The 22,518-nt window shown below is 38.1% G+C and overlaps 1 long non-coding RNA gene and 1 pseudogene across 1 annotated transcript in view; both read right to left on the bottom strand.

Moving 5' to 3' along the window:
* Positions 1–5,914: 5,914 nt before the first annotated feature.
* The window catches only part of LOC123001773 (uncharacterized), a 76,536-nt gene continuing 59,932 nt past the window's right edge, over positions 5,915–22,518 (bottom strand). The window contains exon 3 of the long non-coding RNA XR_006411028.3: positions 5,915–6,320. This is a non-coding gene — a long non-coding RNA (uncharacterized LOC123001773). The remainder of the gene's footprint in view (positions 6,321–22,518) is intronic.
* Positions 21,708–21,807, bottom strand: LOC113265147 (U6 spliceosomal RNA; annotated as a pseudogene).

A 22,518-nucleotide genomic window follows, 5' to 3' on the forward strand; every position in this document is an offset into this window, starting at 1 on the left:
ATACACCTGAAAGCTATTTTTACCCTGGGATTATGTGTAATAACTATGCCCAGACGTGACTGTAAGCCACTATATACATCACACTGAGTCCCAAATAAATGGATCCTCAATTCAACTTCCACTCTACCGTATTAAAAAATGTTCCATAGCTCCTCCCATCCCACCCAGCATAACAGAGGGGAAGTTAGAGTGAAAAGAGACAACACTCTTAACCTATTGCATTAAAATACTTGATTTTAAAAATTTTATGAAAATTTATAACCTGTTGTGGACATATCATGAAGGCCTCTAGGGCCTTGAAAGGGGTAAATGGGAGGCCCTGAATTTTTCTTTAGCTTCATAATAATTCCATTTCTGGGGAGAAGATTGAAAGCTAAGGTAGATATGAAATAGCAATGGACTGCTGATCTTTGAACCTTGAGACAAGAACAGCTCACCCATATTCGAATTGAGTGTTGCTCTACCTTCATCACATGCAGCCTCATTGTATTTGAAAAATATTCACGATGAACAGTTGTGTATTTGAATGGCAGCCAAATGAGAAGAGACCTCATCCTTCCGCAAATCTGTCTGCCCAATTTCATAGCCTGAGATGATGCAAAAATGTCAGTCCATGATCTATATCCCATTTTCTTATGATTATCCCTAGAGCTTGTGAAAATCTCTGCACTTTTTCCGGTTTAATCCTATCTAGTTTCCGTTACACATTGATTTATTTGAACAAAATCTATTACATAATAATGCTTGGTGATTATTGCTTTTATAAACCCAATTTTAACCTATTTTATTCAGTTCAGTGCCTTCCCAAATGTACTGAATGGAATGAATTAAATTTTCTTCTCTTACTTTCACCTTGCCCCATGTTAAAGTAAAGAATAAGATGGTGTTGAAAAAGTAATTGACTCTGTGTGGTACCCAGCATTCTAAAATGACTCAAGATATCTGCCCCCTTGTGTCCATTCAATACATAATTCTGTCCCCTTGAATGTAGGCAGGACCTGTGAATATGAGGGGATATCACTTCCCTGATTAGGCTACGTTATGTGGCAAAGGTGAAGTGATTTTATAGATGCATTTAAGGTCCCTAACTTATCAATATTAAATCAATCAAGAGAGATTATACTAGGTTGGCCTGACCTAACTAGGTGAGTCCATTAAAGGATGGAAAGGATGGTTGTGAGGTCAGAGATAGAAGTCAAAATGATAAGAACCATCAAAGATTCTCTCCTGTCAGCCTTGAGGAAGTGATATTTCATGTTGTGGAGAAAGCCACAATGTGGGGAATGGTGGGTAGGCATAGGAACCAAAGATCTCAGTTCTACACCCACCATGAACTCAATTCTGCCAACAACCAGTGAATTCATACCAAATCCAGGCAATACCACAGCCCCAGACAATACCTTGATTTCAGCCTAGTGAGACCCTGAGCAGAGGTTCTGTGCCCAGACTCCTAACCCACAGAAACTGTGAAATAATAATTCATTATAAATATTCATTATTCATTGTCATTATTCATTCTGCATCAATACAAAACTGATTTAACCTAAAAGGTAACAAGATAAGCCAATATACTTGGAAATTAAACTCTGTAAAAATAATGAATATTTATTACCCATAATTTATTAATCAAATATCCCTTTGGGGTTCAGTATCTTCCAATCTGTGAAATGGGAATGTGAAGAAAAATATTATGCTTCAGCCATGGCTCCTAGACTTTTGGCTCTTATGGACCAGTAAAAAACTTCAGAAAATTACTTTTAAGACCAATTTATAATTTTCAAGTACTTATTTTACAAAGAAAGTATATAACTGTCTATTACTATTAAACTAGTGTGAAAATAAAGAATGTTGTAACGTAAAGGGTGATGGTGAGTTTTCTGCGTCAACTTTATTAGGCAACAATCCCCAATTATTCAATCAAGCTGTTGCAGTGGTGGTACTTTGTAGACATAATTAAGGTCCACAATCAATTAACTTTAAGTAAGGGACATTACCCAGCATAATCTGCGTGGTCCTGATTTAATCAGTGGAAAGGCTTTGAGAACAGAACTAAAGTTTCGCTAAGCGAGAAGACATTCCACCTGTGAATAGCAACTACAGTTCATCCCACAGAGCTCTAGCCTGTCCTTCCTGACAGCCTGCCCTGTAGATTTCAGACTTGCCTTGACCGTCTCCACAGTTCCTTAAACCAGAATCTTGCAGTGTATCTTTTAATATATACTCCTATTGGCTCTGTTTGTCTGATGGAATCCTGACTGATAGCCCATTATAAAATAATAAAATAGTAATAAATGTAAAGTTGAGGTGACCTCCTACACCACAATTATTTTTTATTTATTTCCTCCTGACTTGTCATTGAGATGGGGTTAGCCTCAGCACTCAATGGATTCACAAACTGCTTTGAACTGTATTCGTATCATTTTAAGCACCCATAATCATCAGAATAAAAAACCAAACCAAACCACCCAACATCTTTTACTTTGTCTAGCCCTGGCAAATGAGAAAGCTGAATAGGTAAGGTATATGAGTACCCAAGGTTCCATAGTACAGAGAAATGAAGGAGGAAGGGCGAAGGCAGGAAGAGAAAGAAAGCAGGCCTGATCCAGCTGCCTGACTCCTCCATCTTCTGAATTAATCTTACCAACAGTTGAACGGCTGCATCAAGTGTTCATTTCATCTTGTGAGTCACAGTTACATCAAACTCTACTCCTGGTTTAAACAGAGAAGAACAAGATTCACAGTGATTGGAATGATCATGTTCTGTGGTGACGTTCTGCAGAATTGCTATTAGAATTGCAATAAGCAATTCCATTCCCCACTTTTGGGAAATGTCTGGCCTGCTGATTGCTTAAATTACACACATTACTTTCAAAAGCTGGGGTTGACTTTAGGAGAATCTGCATCACAAAAGTAGTGCTGTTCAGAGGCAGTGCTGTGTTTTCTTAACAATGACATTAGTCCTCAATAAGTACTTTATAGAGCACATGAGAGAGGAATATCTTGTTTAGAAGCATAACATTTTATTGACACCTCCGTATTCTTGGAACACTTTTGTTGAAGACTTGGTAAGCTAGATTTCCTGGTCAGTACCTTGGCAATGGTTTTAGAGCTGTACAGAGGTTCTTAAACTGCATTAAAATCCTTTAGGCCATGAACGCTTGGTTCTGCTCAAGTGATGTTTATTAGGCATCTCACAATCCAGAGAGGCAACTTGTAAACAAATAATTGCAAGAAGGTTGATGGGGGCAATAATATGGGACCTAGAAGTTGTGAACTCCTGAAGATCCTGGGGTAACAGCAATAACAACGCAAACAAAAATAGAAGCGTCTGTCCATTGAAGCTTGGAAACCGTTTTTATACATCTGAAGACAGAAGAAAATACAGGGGACTTTATCAGGCTGTTTTCAAACTTGTTCCTTTTGATGGAGTTTAATGTAGATCACAAAAATTCTCTTTCATCACTGTCCAGGAAGATGGAGGGGTTTTAATGTGTTTACTTTCCAGAATCCTATTCTTACTATATTTGTGGAAAATAGCCCCCTTAGACATTTATCACCGTCTTGATTTTCTGGAGCCCAAAACAAGATCTCACTTTGGTGGATCTGAAATTATTGGCCTACTAAAATTTTAAATGTAAAATGAGTTATTTAAAATTTTCAAGAAGATATAGATCCCTATCCAGCCCATAAGAATCTATAGCCGATGAGGTCATAGAACATCATCTAGAATTCCCCAAAAAAAAAAATTAGACTAATGGGAGACGCGAAAGTCTCCAATTAGATATCCGCCCATCAAAAACAACTAAAAAAAGTGGGAAAATATATGAAGGAACAGTTTTAAATATCAGACAACAGCACAGAGATGCTTGGGAGAGGGAAAATACACAAAGTCTCTATCCATGTTCCAAATTGCTGAAGAGGGCAGTGGAGCCCACATAGAGAGCACGATCATCTCGTTTAACTGTATAAACAAAGGTCATCATTTTGAGGGGTCCGCTTGTCAAGCAACCAGCATTTGCAAGCTTAGGTAACATAGAAGATATTTTGTGAATAAAATAGGGTCTACAGATCTGCCCGTCAGTGACTTTGAGGTTTGGGCCAAATATTAAGTTGTGTCTTGATAGAGTGAAACTCTGCACGCTATGGCAGAAAACAGCTACCTGGAATCTGTGAACTGAATAGAGCCGTGGAGGTGGCCTAGTGCTGGAATCAGCCAGAGTGGAAAGACCTAATTTGAGATGCGACATTTAGTTGCTACCCTAGCAGGCCACACCTTAGAAGGAATGCTCTACTAGCGTTAGAATGAGGGCTCTCCTGGATCAATCCTAACAAAGATTCAACCCGGGCTTCAACAGTATAAAGCTAATTCTCCACTGTATTTACAGGTTGCCAGAGCAAAACTCAACATTCTCTAAACGAACAAAAGATCCCCTTTCAACAAGGTAGTACTCGTTATATCCACTACTAAATTAAAATTTACCAGACATGCTAAGAAACAGGGAAACGTGACCCATACCAGGATAACAATCAACAGAAATATGCAGCAATAGCACAGTTGTTGGAATTAGCAGGAAAAGGACAATTAAAATATCTATTATATATATTCAAGTACTTAAATACACTCCTAGTGAAAGAAGAAATTGTAAAATCCCAGCTGAGAAAGGAAAACTATAGAAAAGAAACACGTGGAATTTCCAGAACTGAAAAATAGAGTAAATAAAATGAAAAAAATCCACTGAAGGAGCTTTTTAGCAGATTGGACACTGCACAAGAAAAGATCAGTGAATATGAACACATGTCAAAAGAAACCATCCAAATTACAGCACAGAAAGTAAAAAATGATCATTCAGTTTTTTTCTTTGGCTAAGCTGCTGCTGTAAATATTGCATGCTACGCCCTTCATGTATGGGGCGATCAATGAGTAGGTTGGCACAGAGGTTAGAAGGGCCCCAGTTCACTGCTGTGGGCCCATGTGTGGCCTCCATGGCCAGAGCAGCTCCCACCCCATCTCTGTGACTACAGTTCACGGTTCTAAGGTTAAATAGCCAGGTGCTGATTTATCCTCTAATTAAAGATTCTCCTGAACTTAATTGAACTCATTGGTGTGGTAGCTGGAGTGGGAGTTGGCCGTGGGCTGGGCGGTCTCTGCGGCAGACCCCGGCTGTCTGACGATCGGCGTGTCTATGGCTTCTCGTGTGTACATTAGCACCCCAACAGTCCTAGCTGCCACTGCAAACACAGTGTCCGCACCCTCCCCTCTCATATGACTGCAATCAGCATGGACAATGTCAAGATTTCAGTGGAATGGTCATGAGAGTCTGAGTCATAGGCAGGGGCCAAAATGAGCCCCAAAAGAATCAAAGAATGGATAATAAGTAGAACTGGAGGGAAGAAAAAACAAAACAAAACAAAACAATGATGTTGAAAACTTTAATTCCACCAGATGGTGTCTTGGCCTCAAGGAGCCACTTTTTAAGTATGAGACATGTTGGCCTCCAGCTCTTGCTTGAAATTATAAAATATGTGTGGGTCTTTGATATCAGTCAAGAAAAACTAAATGAAAGCCAGGATTTTGGCCAGAGAGTGGAATAACTAACGCTCAAGGCAGAGGCTGCGAACATTGAGAAAATAGACCCTATGTCACTTGAAGTCCTGAGAAGAAAACCAGAGTTAGAGTATATTTTCTAAGAATCCCACGTATGATGGGGGCAAATGAGATTGAGAGTTTTGGTAGTAAAGCTGAGGTGAGTTTTCTGAACTCAAGGTCAAATACAAACTCCTGTGTAAGAATCAGCCATGTAGTGACCAGAGATCCAGGCTGCAGATAGCTGAAAAACCCAAATGTATGGATAAGGACCTAGGTTGACGTTCTACCGAGATATGAGCAGGAGCAAAGAATAGAGTTTGAGGGTTTTATTTATTTATTTTTGTGAGAGAGAGAGAGAGGAAGCGCGAGCATGAGTGGGGGGTTGTGGGGGTGCAGAGGGAAAAGCAGACTCCCCGTTGAGCAGGGAGCCCGAGGCAGGACTCCATCCTAAAAGAATAGAGTTTGGAATAGAGCTGTGATTTTTTAACATTCCTTCTTTAAAGCAATAAAACCTTTTTATCTAAGATGAAATCTCAGTATCAGAAAGAAAGGAGGGTTCTAGCTGAAGTGAGGGCCGTGTTCCAGGAGACACATAAGCTCTGCCCTCTCAGCTTCCATTAGACCGTTTCCAGGAGAACTTTGATCTTTCCCACAGAAATCTAGAGCTTCAAGAAATGCAGTTTGGAAATCCACTGGACCAGGAGACTGAAGGTACCATTTCAGAATCAGGAATCTGAGGAGAGAGAAAGCCAACAACCTCAGTGTGACAGAAAGAGCAAGGGTTTTAGAGTCTGACAGACGTAGTTTTAAAAGCCAAGTTAAGCTGAGCAACCTCGGGAGAGAAGCTGCTCCCTGGGCTGCAGGCTTCTGCACTTTGGCTTGTGGTAAAGGGTCCAGAGGCATCTGAGTTGCTCTCCGAGACATCAAATGAGGACTTCATCAAATTTCTCCCAACCGTTTTTTCCAATTCTATCCCTTCTGTTTCCTACTACCTGGGGCTAGTACTCAACTAGTATAACTTAAGCGGACGGTCTCACTTGTTTCACGTTGGCACTCGTACTGACTGGATGTGCCTGCGTCCTACTGATGTTCAATATTTTGACCACTGTTCCAGCCAACAATGGCTTAATGACTGCCATATGTTGTGGCAGGCACTGTGCTAATACGGTGCAGACGTGAACTCAGATTATCCTCATGTTCACCTTCTGAAGAAAGCATGGATATGATCACCACTTTATAGATGAGAACTCTCTAGTTAGATCCTTCCCCAAAGTCTCTTAGCTAAGAAGTGATGGTGCTAGAATTTAATATTTAATATGCCAAATTCTTCGATCTCTTCAGCAAACCATATTCTCTCACTTAGCATAGATATTCGACAGTGAAAAAGCCCTAAAACAAATTAAAATAACAACAAGTGACCTATTATATAGCATTCAGGAAAAAAGGCACTGCCAAATATATCCACTGATACTGAATTTCAAGGGCTTTTTAAACGGGTTTCCAAAAAAAAAAAAAAAAAAAAAGGAACGAAATAAACAAAAACTGATTGTGTCAGTATGGTAAGATTTTTTTTCATCAATTCAAATAGGCTTAAAATATAAACAGTGTCAAAACCTTAACTACAGCAGTAAAAAGAGGGTCTTGGTAATTTGTTGATTTAACTAGCTTTTGCAACATTAAGCTGGATAAGATACAGATGTTATCAAAAATCACACGGGAATCTAAGAAGATCTATTAATAGTTTTAAATATTGGCTTAGTGACTGGGATATAATTGGTTTTTGTGTCTTTGGGTTCATAAAGCATTGGTTTTATGGTTAGTAGCTTATCTGCCTTTGAGCTAAAAAGACTTTATATTTTAATTGTGTGTCCAAATACATTTTATGGTGAAAGGATCTCTCATCAAAATGTCTGCAAGTTATTTTCTTGCTCCTGATGGCTAAGGACAAGGCCAAGAATGATCTAGAGCAAAAAGGAACATTGACCATTACAGAATTTCTGCTTAGTTGAAGGAGAAGATGATCTTTAGTTTTGTTTATTTGTTTGTTATTGAAACAAATGTAGCCACCTTTCTATAGTTGGGCTCTTTAGAAAAAGACTCCATCCCTGGCGACCTCCTGTGATTCTTTCACAGTTAAGTGGGCATTGTAAAGGGCTAAAAATATTTGTGTTGGAGATATGAAATAACCTGGTTCCATTAAATTGAATCTCTGATTTCTTTGGAGCAGGCCAGAGGAGCCTAGCATCATTTTATAAAAGCTATAGGATCCGTGAATTTGGTCAAAAGCACTGAGTTTGGTAAACTGGATTAGGTTCTTTATAAATGACAAAGGTCCTGTTAAGTCAGCACATCACAAATATTACTAGATTCCTTTCTTGAATTAGTATCTACCTACCCCCAGATTGCAGAATTCTATAACAGTTTTGCTCTCAACTGAAATCTTACTTCCAAAGAAAACTCCTCTGGATTTTGGAGGCCTCAAAGATGGCAGCAGGTGTAATCCTCTTAGTTCTCGCACGGGCCTCATTCCTCTCGCTGATCCAGTTTATTTTGTGTCCCACCCCCAAATTCTTTTTTGTGTTCTTGCAGCATTCAGAAAGAAAAAAAAAAAAAGACAGAAAGTCCTCTTTGAAAAAATATATGAGTTCCTATATTTTGGCAGGGATAAACACTTACTAGGTTAGCACCCACAGTAGCAAGACATCCTAGGGAAACCGGGGTTCAAAGAGATTTCTCACCCCACCCACTGAGCTCTTCAAAGGAGTCCTGCTATGTTATTTGCTATGGAAAGAACATCCTCACGACTTAGCATGTTTCAACACAGACTCAGGGAAAAATCTGCAAGCGTGTGTCTTTGTTTATCCAAGACGACAAGAACGGCTTTCCTGTTTATTTCTGTCTCTAGTTCTTAAATTCCTTGCTCAGCTCTTTTAGTTCAGGTAACTAACATAGGGAAATGCTAACACAGTTAGCTTCCCAAACTAGAGTGGTCTAGTGGTGACCTTTATTTTTATGCTGATTGATTTTTGTGTGAATAATTTCAAAAAGCTGTAATGCTCATGATGAATCCATATACCTAAACAAATTAAGATTGGCATTCCCATAATAAGAGCTCTTTACTAGTGAAATTCTGCTTGTCACAGAAATAATTGATGTTCATAATGATGACTTAAGACTTTCAGAGATTCCCAAGTGTCATCTGTATCATCAAAAAAATTAAATTATGTTCAATGGAGATGCACCTGTCTACTATTAAACTTTTAATCTGTTATCTCGTTATACTGTATAGTTATACTAATCACATTTTATATTTAATGTACTAGGAAATTCCCTTCCATGACCATGCCATACAACAGCAAGTATACTGAATTGAACTTGGGCTGTGTTTGACATAATCTATATGGTAAAGAGGAATTAATACTTCTTGAAAACCTACTATATTTGGAAACCCAGTGTTTTGAAAAAAATACATATTATAATGTAGAATTATAATGTAGAAAAGTTTTAGATTTACAGAAAAGTTGTCAATAGAGTACACAGACTTACCAAATGCTCCTCATCCAGTTTCCCCTATTGTTAACCTCTTGTATTAGTATGGGTCATTGGTCACAGTTAATGAATCAGTATTGATACATTACTATCAGTAGGGTCCATGGTTTACATTAGGGTTTGCCTGTTATACAGCTCTGTGGGTTTTGATAAGGATATAATGTCATGCGCTCCTCATTATAGAATCATACAGAATATTTTCATTGTCCTAAAACTCCCTTGTGCTCCCCGTTTTGGGTGTTCTCTGAACTTCCTGGATCTGTAGTTCTGTAATTAATTTTCTAAAGTTCTTATCTGTTATTACTTCAAATATTTCTTCTACTCATTTTTTTTTCGGTCCTCTGCTTCCGGTATTCCAATTATGTGTGTGCTATACTTTCGATATTGTACACATTTCTTAGATGCTGTACTCTGTTTTTATTTTTATTTTTTCTCTTTACATTCCAATCTGGGAAGTTTCTTTTGACCTATCTTCAAGCTGAATGATTCTTTTCCTCGCTGTGTCCAGTCTACTGAAGACCCCATCAGAGTCATTCTTTATTTCTGATACAGAGATTTTTATTTCTAGTATTACCAGTTGATTCTTTGAGTTTTCACCTCTCCGCTTACATTACTCATCTGTCCCTACATGTTGCTTGCTTTTTGCATTAGCGCTTTTACCATTTTAATCATAATTCTTTAAAATTCCCTGTCTGATAATCCTAATATCTAGGTTATATGATTTTGGCTCAAATGTTTGCTTTGTCTCTTCAAACTGTCGTCATCGTCGTCGTCGTCTTCTTCTTCTTCTTCTTCTTCTTCTTCTTCTTCGCCTTTGTCTTCATCTTCCTTTTTCTCTTCCCCCTCTTCCCCTCTTCCTCTTCTTCTTTCTCTTCCTCTTCTTTGAAACTTCCCTTCTCCCTTCTGCTCCCCCTGCTTCTTCTTCTTTTCTTTCCCCTTCTTCTTCCTATTTGACATGCCTTGTAATTTTTTGTGAAAAGCCAGACATATTGTACTGGGTAATAGGAACTGAGGCAAATAGCTTTTCAGTGTGAGGATTTAGTTAATGTGCCTACGTGTTAGGCTGTGTTTAATGTATTCTGCAGCTATACGTGCCAAAGGCTTCAAAGTCCTCTAGTATCATTCATTCATTCATTCATTCATTCATTCATTGTCTTCCCTCCTCACTTTCAGTTTCCCTAAGTATTCCTTCTCAGAGGCATCCCATGTCATGAATCTTTTCAGCTGAAGTCCACTGTTACTTTACTGGAGACTTCTTGGCATTGTAGAAGGAACTTTCTACGATCTTGCAATTAAGTCTCAGTCTTTCAGCGGGCCTGTATTTTGGTACAGTGACCTTCACAGATGTTTCTTCAGCAATACAGCTTTTTTTCCCTCTGCTTCTTACTCCCTTCCCTGGCTGCAGTATTGCCAATCTATTTCTATGAAGCCTGACCCTTGTTGAAAATGTATTTTTCCCTCTCTCAGATGAAATAGGAAGGCGGGAGTTGACTGGAGTGAGAGGAATTACCTTCCTCCAGCTAAGATAAGGCCTGGCAAAGTTCTTTCTGCTAGAGAGTAGGTCTTTATTCTGAAAAAGCTCTGGATGTATTTCATGATGATTACTCTTCTTTTCCCTCTGACAGAGCCACTTGGAGATCTCTCTCACTTTCTCAGATCATCACCATGGGAACCTAATGGGGTTCATGGAGGTAAAGGCTGTGAAAGTGTGAGGGCTTCCCTAAGGCTGCAGCCACCAGGAAATTCTCATTTACAGATTAGTCTCCAAGTCATCAAATTTCACATTTCTGTTTTGGGTAAGATCTCAGCTGTGTCTCTCTGGCTATGCCTGTCTCTCCAGATTTTGGAATAAAATTTTTGTTTAGCAACCTCAGTTCTCTGACGGGTACAAGAAAAGTCACTGATTTTCAGTTTATCCAACTTTTTCTTGTTTTGAAGACTTGGAATGATGACTTTCAAGCTCTTTACATGTTGGAGCTCTTACAAGTTGGACAACAGTATTTTAAAGATACAGTATTCACTTAAACTTCACATCAGTACTAGGATATAGGGAACTAATTTTATTTTATTCTATTTTATTTTAATTCCATATAGTTGACATACCGTGTATAGGGAAGTAATTTGACAGATACTATCTGTAAGGCAGAAGAGAAACCAGGATTTAAATTCAGATAATGTAAATCCAAAACCTTGTGTCCTCCCATTACCACACGCTGCTTTTGCATATTTCACGTACTGCCCCTTCCGATTACCAACAATGGCAGGGGAAACATGAAGCGTTGATGTGAATTCAGAAGGCAGTAGCTTAAATGGGCATCTCAGATCTGCAATTATTTTCAAGCTGAAAAATAATTTGATCCAGTAACTACTATTCAAGGAAAGGTCAAATCATTTCCCAGTGTACTTAGTGATGGATATTATAGTTCAATAGCTCTCACATGGAAAGTTTGTAATGTGGTCATTGACCTTGTGTATTGGCACCTGCATTATAAAGGAGTAAATTTACTCTATAACTGAAAACTTGGAAACATTGCAATAGGTCAACACCATATATCGCACATCCATTCAAAGGCCAATAAAAGCAAATGCTATAGCACTTGAGAGCTTGGGAAGGAGAGCAAAATAGCAACAAAATGAAATACTGATTCTCCAAGTAAATTTTTAAAACATTCCATTAGTTCTCATATACGTGAAAACATACACTACTCTTATTATTTGTAATCATCAGTTTTATGGATTTTTGACTGTATTATTTATAAATCTCACAACACATGCAAAAACGGATATTTTTATCCGTCCTCTGCAACTAAGGAAAGCAGAGAGAGGTTAAGTAATTTGCCTGAGTCATAGATTTTAAGTATTAGGGCACCAAGAATTGACCCTAGATTCATTATTAGCAAAGCTCATCTTCCTTCTACCAAATTAAGCTGCGAAGAAATTGATTGTCATGTGTTTTACGTGGGAGGACTGCACAAGCAGAGTGTAGTGGGGAGGGAAGACTGGCTCATCCTGATAAAGTCATGAGCTACACATCTTCTCACTCCTTTTCACCGGCACTCTTCAGCTAGATTTTCTCTGAGATGTTGTGAAGACAATGACAAAAGTCAGTGCCTGGCTTTGGTGAGAATAAACGCACAAACAGACTGCAACAAAGACTAGTTCACTACCACATGGATTCAGGAATGTCCTGGGAGTATATTTTTGTCATTTGTCTGAATGAGTATTCTATTTTCTCATGCATATGTGGTCTTGCAGAACAAAATGTGATCCTTAGTCACTTTTGGAACTTCTTTCTATTCACGCAATAAACCAGGATCTCTTTTTGTTTAGTCCTTTTTATTTTCAATGCCAAGTCAATGCTAGTTTCAAATGTCCGATTACATCTGTTTTGGTTTATATTAAGCCATACTCCCATACAAATCCTGATTAATTGATACTATAGGATAATGATATAAACAGTTTTACTGGTCCTACATATAATAGGTATGATTCCCTTACTTTAAATTCAACTTTAAATAAATAAACTTTAAATACATTATTATTGTTGTTTTATTAATATGATAGCAATTATTTGTTTTATTTAATATTTTATTTAAAATTGTTTATCATTTACATAGTCATGCTAATTATTATAATTACATAATCTCCACGAAGTCGTGAAAATTCTAGCCCACTCTACACACTTAAAAAGAAGATGCAAAGCAGGAAGACTTGTGAGCAGAGGGAACGGATGTCTGCCTGCACAACCTCATGTTTAATGTCATTGTCATTAGAAAGTTACCTACCTAAAAGTATGTGCCTTACTAGCCTGGTTCAGTATGGGTTTTCTAACATTAGCAGTTTGGTCCTTTGGTTTATTAAGAATTTACAATCTGAAGATTTAAGAATACTTTTGTATTCAGTGAGCTCTTAATATATTAAAGTATTTCAATTAGTGCAGAGGAGTGGGAGATTATAATGAACATGGAACTAAGACATGAAAATGAATGTATTATAAGGTAGCATGTGATTAATACCTTTTTAATCTCTCTCTTTTTTTAAACCACTTAGATATCTCTATGATATCATTTCAGGTTTAGGATTCATTGACAATGTTTGTAAATGATACTAAAATATATGTCATAATATAGATATGATCTAAGGGCCATTTATCCATTTATCCATAAGGAAAAATAAAGTAATTCTGTTTGGGAAGACTAGAACCGAGTGATTTCTGAGGGAAATTAGATTTCAGCTGGGCTTTGATGAGAAGATAGTGGGAAGCATGGTAAATACTGTGCTTAAGTGGAGTGGGATGCATGGGCTTTGGTTTGTCCTACCACACTTGGGCACATCACTTTTCTTTTCTTTTTTTTTTTTAAAGATTTTATTTATTTATTTGACAGAGATAGAGACAGCCAGCGAGAGAGGGAACACAAGCAGGGGGAGCGGGAGAGGAAGAAGCAGGCTCATAGCAGAGGACCCGATGTGGGGCTCGATCCCGTAACGCCGGGATCACGCCCTGAGCCGAAGGCAGGCGCTTAACCGCTGTGCCACCCAGGCGCCCCGGCACATCACTTTTCTGAGGATTATTTTTCTTATTTATATAAAGGGGAAATGGGGGTAAATTGGTACCAAAAATAGGTGCATGGTTGCTACCGCTGTCCCTTCTGTGTCCCTGACAGATATCACTAATTAAGTATAGCACTCTTTACAGATAAGCCTAGATAAAGCCTCAAAATCCTTTCCAAAATAGCAAGTGGATATAGATAAACTTATGGAATCTACAAAAAAATTCCTAGAAATAATAAGCAAATTAAGCAAAGCTGTAAGATACAAAAATCAATATACAAAAATCAATTCTATTTCCATATTCTAGCAATGAGATATTGGAATGTGAAGTTAAAGTTACCGTAGGCTACCTCAGAATAACCCTACGTGCTCTACATCCTGGCCTGTGCTTAGCATGGCCAGTCTTTCATTTTAACCATTTTACAAATATACAATTATAGCTCATTGTGGTTTTAACTTGTATTTCCCTAATGGGTAATGACGTTTACCATCTTTTTATGTGCCTATCCACATATCTTCTTTGATGAAGTGTCTATTGATACTTAATCTTACCCATTTTTAATGGGTCTTTATATTATTGAGTTTTGAGAATTCTTTGTATATTCTGGATATAAGTTTTTTTATTATACATATGATATGTAAATATTTTCTCCTAAAATGTGGCTTACATTTTCATTTTCTTAAGACTGATTTTGAAATCAGAAGCTATTAATTTTGGGGGTCAAAATTACAAATTTGTTATTTAATATATTTGATATATCATGTTTTTAATGTCAAAAGAAAAACAATTTTGCCTCACCCAATATCACAAAATGTTCTTCTATATTTTCTCCTAGAAGCATTAATTTTAAGTTCGTGATTTGTTTTTTGCTAACTTTTGCATATGGTGTGAGGTATAGAATGTCAATTTTTTTTTTGCATGAGTGGCCACATTTTCTGGTTCCATTTTTGAAGACGTTATCTCATCCCACAGAATGAATGATCTTTGCAACTTTATCAAAACCCAGCTGACCATATATTTATGGGTCTGTTTCTGAATTCTATCCTGTTCTATTGATCAAAATATCTTAATGCCAGTTGCATATTACCTTGATTACTGTAACTTCTTTACACATGTACCAATCAGTGCTTAATTGAATGGCTGAGGAAGACCCTGTAGAGTTCTCTGGAATTCTCTGTGGCACTGTGTCCTATGACTTCCTGCCACTTTGGCTTCCACATACTCTAAATTCCATCTTCTTAGCTCACTGAGCACAATGGACTCTGCTTAAGATCTGCCTCCCTGTGCTGCAACCTATAAACCTGAGCTAAAGAAATTACATGGTTTCCCTCATTCTTTCCCTATATTTCAGGGATCATTCTCCTTTGTTGCCTGATGTCCAGTAACTTGAGAGTCAAGTTTTCATACATTGTTTTCAGTTTCTAGGTTGTTTCAAGGAGGAGGGTAAATCTAGTCCCTATTCCACATTGGCCAGAAATGGAAGTTTTTCACATTATTGATTATTGTTACGTTAAATGAGTGCCTAACATGAAGATTCTTGTTAAGAGAAAGTAGAGACTTGAATAAATTAAAGGAAGAAATGAATCTTCCAGAGAGAGGGAAGACTCTGGGCTAGAATAAGTCTCTGCATTTAGGGAATATCAAGAAAGCTGGTGTTGCTGAAACAGAGTCAATGAGGGGAGAATAGTAATGGACAATTTTACAGAGGTGAGAAAGAGATAGGTGACTTGGATCCTTTAAGAACTTTGGGTAGTTTTCTAATCATCCTGCCCTATTATGGTTCTGATCAGAGGGATGATTGTGCATACATTTTTAAGAGATCACCTTAAGTGTTGTTTAGGGAATTAACTCTAGGAGGCAAGAGTAGGAATAGGCAAGAGATTCAGAAAATATAATAACCCAAATGAGAGAAGATAATGGATTTGATTAGAGTGTTAGCAGAGGTGCTAAGTAGTAGTTAGATTCAGAACATGTTTTATGGATAATAACTACAAGAATTTTTAATGGCTTGCAAGTTAGGAATGAGGAAAATAGATAAAGCAAAACAATTCCTAGGTTTTAAGCAGTAGCAACAGTGCCATTTATTGAAAGGAAGTTTAGAGGAGAAGGTACTTTCATGGAAGAGTAAATTAAGAGTTTAATTTTGGACATGCTCAATTTGAAATAACTATTAGATATACAGGTGGAGATTCAGATAGCCTTGTACAATCAAAGGATAGTCTTCTTCAAATGAATGTTATACTGTAGCAGTGAAAACTCACCTCATTCAACAAACTGTTTCTGATTACCTCCTCTCTCTACTCTCCATCTTCTATTCCTAGAAGTTGACACTGAGATTTAGTCTCCTGAAGCAGGACACACTGTAATCCTCCACCATATTCCTTTTTGCTATTCATTATGTAGTCCTCAGTACTTTCACCCTGGAGGACAAGACCTGTTCTGTTCATATTGCTCCTTGAAAAAAGAAGCTCTTTGAGGGAATTATATAGTCAGGGTTACTCTTTTCAGATAATAAAACTGTACAACCACTTCCACCAAAGCCCCAAGGTCTGAAGTGAGGCTTTGTTATAATAAGGAAAACTTGATTTCCTTCAGGAAATCCATTGGAATCCCAGAAACAAAGACAGAAATAACCAACATCTCCTCTGTGTATGACCTTTCATCATGTTATTTGGCTTTTATTCCTATGTAACTCTGAAGCTGTAAAAAATGTATTCATCTTGACAAAACTGAGCAATTCAAGGGTGGATTTCTTCTCTACTATCTTTTTCTACTGTTCTAGATACTTAGTAAGTTGGAAACAAGAGCTTAGATATTAAAGCATATGAGAAGATTCTGGAAAGTAGTAAGAAGAAAGAATTTGTTACTGCCCAATGTTGATGACAGATTTGATAGTCAAATGTTAATAATAGCAATAATAATTATTGCATTCTTTTTTTAAAGATTTATTTATTTGAGAGAGAGAGAGTGGGGGGGGAATGGCAGATGGACAGGGAGAGGAAAGAGAGAATCTCAAGCAGACACCCTATTGAGTGCGGAGCCCAAAGCTGGGCTCGATCCCACAACTCTGAGATCATGACCTGAGCCAAAATCAAGAGTTGGACACTTAACCGACTGAGCCATAGAGGTGCCCCTAATTATTACATTCTACATTGTGGCATTTTGTGCATTTCTATCACATTTATACTAGCCATCACATGCTATCATTCCGGAACAGATAGTCTCATTTGCTGGATATTCTCACCTTAAATCCTCTTACATGAAATTCCTCTTAAATTTTTGTTAAGAATAAAAATATCCTAAACTAACAATGACTATTATATATCAGTCAATGCATTTAAACTAAGTAAAAAAAGGAAATGTTCACTCAAAGTAGCACAACTTTAAGAACTTGAAGCAGAATTCAGACTAGCAGGCTAGATCTAAATAAGCTGTTAAGGAGTTAAAGATAGTTGTCATAAGATGAATTAGTTTGACATGATTTAGCGATGTGATGCAGGCATCTAGATGGCTCATGAAAATATTTTCTTTATTTATGTGGCCAGCATTATGGAGCATAGAGTTAGTTTGTTATCTGAAGTGTCAGCCCTCCTAACTCGGACATTATTTTTCCTGATTATATTCCTCCACATCTGTACCCACTAATCACCATCATTCTTAGTCTCATGGTTTCCAATTCAACCCATGATTGAATAGAGTATGAGTGGTTTAAGTTCCTTTTCCCATTGTGTATTGTGATGGGTGGGGTTGGCAGACTAATTGTTAAAGTGCTTTGCCTATTGGTATCAGAAGGAGCTAATGTCTGTATTAGTCTGACTAAAGACCTTCTTGTTCTACAGTTGAATTAAGGATACTTTGTTTTGCCTAAATGAATAGGACTTTACACAAAAAGCACAGTTAAGATCAAAGAAAAGGAACTTTTAATACTGCTTCTCATTCCTCATAGATTTAATGATTTGAAAGGGGTGAATCTCTCACCCTAAAGAAAGCAAAGGATTAACAGCTTCTCACATTCTGTTATATTAAAGTGGCTTTAAATGCCGCGGCTAACAAAAGGGACATTGTTCAAGAAGCAAGTGCCCATAGACCAGGTAAATGTATGCAGTTTGCTCACTTTGACTCTACCTACCTTTGGAAGATACCACAACATTATTTTGGGTCTAAAATGATTTTTGATGGCCATACACTTAGAGACCCTATTTATCTACTCTGTTTTAGGCTAGGCTTGGTCCTTCTTTAATCTGTTCCATCTTGCTGAGTACAGAATTGTGCATCTGTGGTTCAGAGAGAAACTGTAAAACACAGCATTGTGATTACCTCCCAACATCCATTCACCCTTTGTCATAATTAGCCTATGGAGAAGGATGTCCATGTGATACGTTTATGACCAATGAAGCATGAAGGAAAGTCACTGAGGTGGGAGTTAGTCTGAGGGAAGTCTTCCCATTCCCAAGAGAAGGCCACAGGCAGAGACTATCCCACTCTTTTGTCTGGATGTTGTTCTCTCTGACTATATTTCAATAAGTACTGAGGTCATCTTACTATACAGGCTGAGGAAGAAATCTCCCAAAGAATGAAGACTAAAAATGTAGAAAGAATATGGATCTTAAAAAAAAAAAAAAAAGATTTATTTATTCATTATTTTAGAGAGAGAGAGAGAGAGAGGATGTGGGGAGGAGGAGCAGAGGGAGAGTCTTAAGCAGACTCTGTGTTGAGCATGGAGCCCAATTCGGGGCCTGATCTCATGACCCTGCACGACCTGAGCTGAAACCAAGAGTCAGACACTTAACCAACTGTGCCACCCAGGTGCCCCAAGAATATGGATCTTTAATGATCCTGTTGATCCACTCATAACATCATTCTGGAACCCCACACTATTTCTCAAATTCCAATTATGAGATGATACATTTCTTTATTGTTTTCTTGCATTTTGAAAGAGGATTATTCTTGATGGGGACAAAAGAATCCTAACTGATATGTAAGTGTTTCAGTTAATGACTGTGCCCATGATGAAGGGTCATTTCATGTTCAAGTCTATGGCTTCTAGTAGGTGTCTTAATAGAAAAAGCATCAGTAGGAAGAGTAGGTTTTCTTTCTCCGCATTTATGAAGTGTTATCAATCCCTAAAATTAATTCCTTAGGTGCCTGGGCCCCATGTAGCTTCTTTCAATGATAGCTATAGTTATATTCTTCTGAAAGTGAAAGTCTGAATCTTTAGATTTGAAATAGGGAAGTGCTATCAATGGAACCTTTTTAACATAATCTAAAGAATTATACCTAATCTTACCTGGTTCTGGTTTTGAAAATACCAGTCAGTATTTAAAAAAGGAAGGCATGATATTTTATTTATAGATTAGGTCTCTAAGAGTTGTTGAATCAACTGAAGAATGACTGTGAAAAAGAGAATTTAGATCAATTCCTTGGTGCCTAACACTTTCTGGATGTAGCTTCCCTTATATCTGTCTGAGCTTGCTAGACCTCAGGGGAACCCTGCTGAAAACCTACTTACCAAAATAGAAATTAGGACATTCTAATCATCCTCAGGATCAAAATGAAAAAGTGGCAATGATTGGGGATTGGGAGGTTTATATGTTTTCATTTTTAGTTTCTAACTAACAGATCAGTTTGTTTTCTTTTTAGTAGATAAAATTATTGATAAAAATATAATTTAGCCTTTTTACAGGTTAGTTTATTGCATTGTTTAATAGAAATTTAATGTCCTATATATTGTATTTACTATGTGAGTCTTCCATTAATTTGAAATGTTATATGGCACACCATAAGATGTACATCATAGTATATCGTAGATCACATATGGTACATCGTTGGAGTAAGAAAGCAGAGTTCTCATCATTTTTCTGGGTGGTGTGGGGCAAGCCAGCTTCTGTGAATGTCATTTCTCTCATCTCAAAAGAAAGCTGTTGCAAGGATCATATACAATATTGTAGGAATAAGAACGCTTTGTAAGTTATATACATAAAAAAAGGAGTTGTAACTCTGGCACATTGGCAGCTTATTATTTAATGCATAAAACAAATATGTTGTCTATTTTATAAAATAGAACCTTGAATGTGAACTAAGCAAATGCATATGAAATAAGCAAAACACAGGAATCAGAAGTGATACAGAGGGAGTGGTGGGCTCAGGCTGAGGGGATGGTGGATATTCACCAAGAACTGAACACCTGAGCTGGATTTGGAAGTCTCCTTTCACAGAGTTATCCTTTTCCTCATCTACGTAATAGGATGCCCTGTATATAAGCATGGCGATAGCCAAGAGCATGTTATGTGCAGGGAACGGCAAGTCAGAGTAGCCCAAATCTAGCAGTCCTAGAGGAAGGAGGTGGGGTGGTCAGGTTTACCGTAGATTGTGAGGAAGTGTGGATCTGAATGGGAGCAAATCGGAGGGTTCATTTATGCTGGTGAGGGACTCGGGCACATCCTGTAGGCCTCGTTCATCATTGGAATGAGCAGAAGATTTTGGAAGTTATTATTATTGGCCTTATCCCAGACTTTCTGAATTGAAATCTTGGCAAGGGGATGGAGTGGGCGGTGAGACTCAGAGCTACCTCTATACAACCCTGATATCAGTTAGGTTTCAGACCCACCTGGATAAAAGGAAGCCACTAGAAGAATCTGAGCAGGAAAATGACATGATCAGATTTGCATTTTAAAAAAATGACTCAAGCAGCTGTATTGGGCATGGCAGGAGAGGAGCGCAACCCAGGGGATAGAATTCAGGGCATGACAAAAACCTGGGAGCCAGATAAGAAGGTTAAGAGCAGCAAAGCAGGTGGCCGGAGGGTGCTGAGTGGGCTGACAGAGGTGAAGGGGGGCAGAAGTAGGAGATGAGGTTGGTGGTGCAACAGCCTGTAAGACAAGGAAGGCCCTGTGGCCAAGAATAAGAATGTGACTTTTCCTAAGAAAGAGATGGGGAGCCCTGGAGCATTTTAAGCAAGACAGTGACATGATCCCCTGCTGGGAAATTGATTTTGACCTGATTGCAGGGAGTTTCATCAATGAGCGACACCTTAGCAAAGGTTCTCAGCTTGAAGCAAATGCTTCCTTAGCACAGGGGCCCTGAGGCAGAGAGCTGGAATGGCTGGTTCCTGCCATCGCTGTCAGAACTCCAGCTTCTTGGGGCACCTGGGTGGCTCCGTTGGTTAAGCAGCTGACTCTTGATTTCAGCTGAGGTCATGATCTCCAGGTCCTGGGATAGAAACCCAAGTCAGGCACCATGCTCAACAGGGGGTCTGCTTGAGGATTCTCTTTCCCTCTCCCCCTGCCTCTTCCCCCGCTCTCTCTCTCTCAAATAAATAATTCTTTTTTAAAAAAAAAAGAACTCTGGTTTCTAGAGCATGTTAACCCATTCAGGTTAATAAAGACAGGGACAGAGGAAACAATAAGGTCTGACTTACAGGAAAATATTGAAGAAAACCAAAGACAAATACCCCAGGGTAAGTAAAAGAAAGGAAGATCTCAATGTCAAAAAATCAGCCAGGTTTTCACTCAGGGAAAATGAATAATGTCTTATGATCATTGAATGTAGTCAAACACAAAGAACTCTGTTGTCCATAATTGGTTGCAGTTAACTGTAAATCTTTGGATGTCTTCTAAAAGTCCCAGATTTAAGTATTCAGCATTGTGGTCATGTGCCTATCTCTGTGTCCTGTGTTTTTTTGGGGAAATGTTTTTATTATAAGTCTAATACTGACTTTGTTTCTAGTTTCATTTGGTCTTGTGTAAATCATTTACATCTTGAATTTATTATAGTGAACAGAATTGGATTTGCAATTAGATCTGTATTTTTTTTAATTCCAGTGTAATTAACATACAGTGTTATATTAGTATCAGGTGTACAATGTAGTAATTCAACTGTTCTATATATTACTTAGTGTGCCTCATCATAAGTCACTCCTAATCCCCTTCACCTATTTCACTCATGCCCCCACCCACTTCCCCTCTGGTAAAACCCAGCTTATTCTCTAGAGTTAAGAGTCTGTTTTTTGGTTTGTTTGTCAAAAATATGGAACGCTTCACAAATTTGCATGTCACCCCTGTGCAGGGGCCATGCTAATCTTCTCTGTATCTTTCCAATTTTAACATTTAGCACATGTGCTGCTGGAGTGAGCATGATAGATCTCTGTTTTTGTCCCAAGTTCTTCCAATGGACATTTGAACGTGTTTTATAAACTTTTGAACCTTAATTTCCACTTCGATGTTTAAGGTCAACATGAGGGTCAAAGAACCCAAGTTTAGATAATATATCAAAACAAAGACAGACACATAGTAGGCCTCTGTAAAAACGGGTTGCCCTTTTCCAACTGCTGTTCCTCATTTTGAAGATGGGGCGATAGGGGAGAAGAGCAGAAGTGGCCAGCATGTGGCCCCCAAGACATTTTCACTTCTTGACACTCTATTTGCTGACAGCACTGGAGGAGATAATGCTAAGTAAAATAAGTCAAGCAGAGAAAGACAATTATCATATGGTTTCTCTCATCTATGGAACACAAGAACTAGGAAGATCGGTAGGAGAAGAAAGGAATAAAGAAAGGGGGGGTAATCAGAAGGGAGAATGAAGCATGAGAGACTATGGACTCTGAGAAAAAAAATGAGGGCTTCAGAGGGGAGGGGGTGGGGGAATGGGATAGGCTGGTGATGGGTAGTAAGGAGGGCACGTATTGCATGGTGCACTGGGTGTTATATGCAACTAATGAATCATGGAACTTTACATCAAAAACCAGGGATGTACTGTATGGTGACTAACATAATATAATAAAAAAATATTATTAAAAAAAATGAAACCAGAAGGAACCTCAAAATCCTCCCAA

This window comes from Ursus arctos, unplaced genomic scaffold (assembly GCF_023065955.2).
Source record: "Ursus arctos isolate Adak ecotype North America unplaced genomic scaffold, UrsArc2.0 scaffold_23, whole genome shotgun sequence".
Lineage (NCBI taxonomy): Eukaryota > Metazoa > Chordata > Mammalia > Carnivora > Ursidae > Ursus > Ursus arctos.